Source organism: Brachyhypopomus gauderio, chromosome 13 (genome assembly GCF_052324685.1).
Source record: "Brachyhypopomus gauderio isolate BG-103 chromosome 13, BGAUD_0.2, whole genome shotgun sequence".
In the NCBI taxonomy this organism is placed as follows: domain Eukaryota; kingdom Metazoa; phylum Chordata; class Actinopteri; order Gymnotiformes; family Hypopomidae; genus Brachyhypopomus; species Brachyhypopomus gauderio.
This window is the reverse complement of record NC_135223.1, coordinates 1,277,501-1,280,432: the sequence shown is the minus strand read 5'-3', so window position 1 is coordinate 1,280,432 and position 2,932 is coordinate 1,277,501.

The following is a 2,932-nucleotide window of genomic DNA, read 5'->3' as shown; positions in this document are numbered from 1 at the left end:
CCTGTGATTCATAGGTTTGAGGGACATGAGGAAGAGTTCAAGGTGCTGACTGGGCGTCCGAATTCCTCAGATCTCAACCAGATTAAGCCTCTGTGGAACATGGTCCCTGGAGGTCTCAGCTCGCAGCTTAGAGGATTTAATGGATCTGGATTTAATGCCTTACAGGTTAAGGGTAGCCCCTTCAGTTTTTCAAGCTTTCATCAACGACATCTTACGAGCATACCTAGGGAAATGTGTAATCGCTTACATAGAAGACATCTTGATTTACTCCCCGGACATGAAGACACACATTGAACATGTGCGCCAGGTGCTGCTTACCCTTCTGCGGAATAAATTCCATCCATCCATCCATTATCCGAACCGCTTAATCCCGCTAGTCGGGGGCTGGAGCCAATCCCAGCAACTCCGGGAGAAGGCGCAGAATAAATTATTCGTCAAAATAGAAGTGTTTGTTTCACCAGTTTTCAGTGTCGTTCCTAGGCTATGAAATCAGTTTGTGGGCGTGATCATGGATGACAGCAAGATCCAGGCCATCCTACAATGGCCTATATCACACACGGTACGTCAACTACAAAGCTTTCTAGGGTTCGTGAATTTCTACTGGTGTTTTATACATAATTACAGCTCTGTTGCAGTGCCTCTCACTGCTCTGCTGAAAGGAAAGCCCAAAAAACTCCAGTGGACTGCGGAGGCGGAACGAGCCTATGAGGACATCAAACACGCATTCACTAGCTCACCCGTGCTTAAGCATCCTGACCTGTCGGCTCCATTCATAATGGAGGTTGATGCCTCCGACGTGGGTGTGGGAGCTGTCCTGTCGCAATGCGTGAGTGTGTCACGAATGCATCCTGTAGCCTACTACTCTCACAAGTTGACTTCCGCGGAGAGGAATTACGGTATCGGTGAGCGTGAACTCTTGGCCATAAAATTGTCATTGAAGAAATGGCAACACTGTCTGGAGGGGGCTGATCACCCGTTTCGTGCCAACACGGACCACAAGAATTTGGAATATATCCGTAATGTGCAGAAATTATCTCTGCGCCAGGCAAAGAGGTTTGACTTCACCATCATGTACTGTCCTGGGCAGAGGAATACTAAGGTGGATGCTCTGTCCCTTACGTACCAGGAGCAGGGGGAGGCGAGGGACGGTAAACCAGGGACCCTCCTCCCGTCCGAGGTGATTTTCTCCTCAGTTCGCTGGGATATTGATGAGGAAATTGAAGAGCTACTGAGAAACCGGCTTTTAGCATGGCCCCACACCTCTCCCACTACAAGTTACCCAGGGGAGACTCGCACCCATCAACTCATCACCCGGAGATATTGGTGGGAAAATATCCCCACGGATGTGCACAGGTACATTGCCTCATGTGCAATGTGTTCCCAGTGTAAAACCCCGAAATCGCTTCCATCAGGTAAACTCCACCCTCTGGCCAGTACTGGTGAGACCCTGGACCCATCTAGCACTGGATTTCGTGACTGACTTTCCGGACTCAGAGGGCCACACCACTGTACTTTTCGCAAGGAGTGAGTTTCATCCCTTTACCCGCTATCCCAAGTGCCTTTTAGACAGCAGAAACCATATTCCAACATGTCTTTCCGACTTTTTGAATCCCAGAGGACATAGTGTCAGACAGAGGACCACAATTCACCTCTCAAGTATGGTCAGATTTTCTCGAACGACTTGGAATTGCAGTGAGTCTCACTTCCGGATACCACCCCTACTACAAGTTAGGGGATCGAGTATGGTTATCCACTAGAGATCTACGACTGAGAGGTTACTGCTACAAACTAAAACCCAGGTACATAGGACCATTATGGATCATTAAGCACATAAACAAGGTGACGTACAAACTCGAGCTTCAGCCACACTACCGTATGTCAAATTCATTTCATGTGTCCCTGTTGAAACCCGCGACTACGGGTCCCCTGGATGAAGCTGCCCTGGAGGACGTCCCATCCATAGCCTTCGATTACCCCCATCTACACGATACGTGCTATTCTGGACTCTATACGCTGTGGAACGTTCTGCATTATCTAATAGATTGGGAAGGATTCTGCCTGGAGGAGCAACGATGGGTGCTGGCTAAGGATGTCTGGGATAAAGGGATGATAACGGACTTCCACCGCCTGTCACAGCCTCCAACTCCGGGAACTCCACTTCCCAGCATGCCCCACCACGAAGGCAGAGATCCGCCTCCCCGAAGTTTTAGACACCGGTCACCTATTAGCTAGGTTCTATATAAGACCTCTCTTGTGTATACATCGTTGCGAAGTATTGCCGGCATTCTTTGATAGCATACCAAGCGTTATTTGATTCTCTGATTCTCTGGTTTGACCTGATTAGCGTTTCCCATTTTTTCCTTTCGGATTTGCCCTCTGGTACCTCTGCTCGGTTGGATTGTTTATGTGTATGAACATGGATTGCCCTCGACCTCTCTTTGGATTCCCCTTTCAAGTATTAAAGTGTTCTATTATTCAAAGTCTGCAAGCGTCTGTGTTGCCTCATGTTTCCAGTGTCACATCAGCTCAAAGGCTGCTTTAGAAATCTCAGAGCTAGACATTTGACAACAGAAAGATGTATTTTATAGCAAGCAAAAAGCCTCTTTAGTAATCAAAAAGCTATTATCAGTTGCTCTGAACACTGATATCAATACACCTCAACATGACACTCTCAACTTTCTCAGAATGCCAAAAACAGTCAGTTTTTGACATGTAAGGAAATCACAAGTAAAATAAATGTGGAGCTGTTGTCGAATCACTTTGTCAGTGTTAGTCTGAAAATTACAACCCACACTGACATGAAATTACATTTTCAACTTAACTAATCTTGAGGTTATTGCACTTTATAAGTAAAGGATCTAAAATGACAGCTTTGGGTTTGTTTAACCAAAACGATTCTTCTTCACTTTCATGTGGTTTTCCGTCCTCCAAC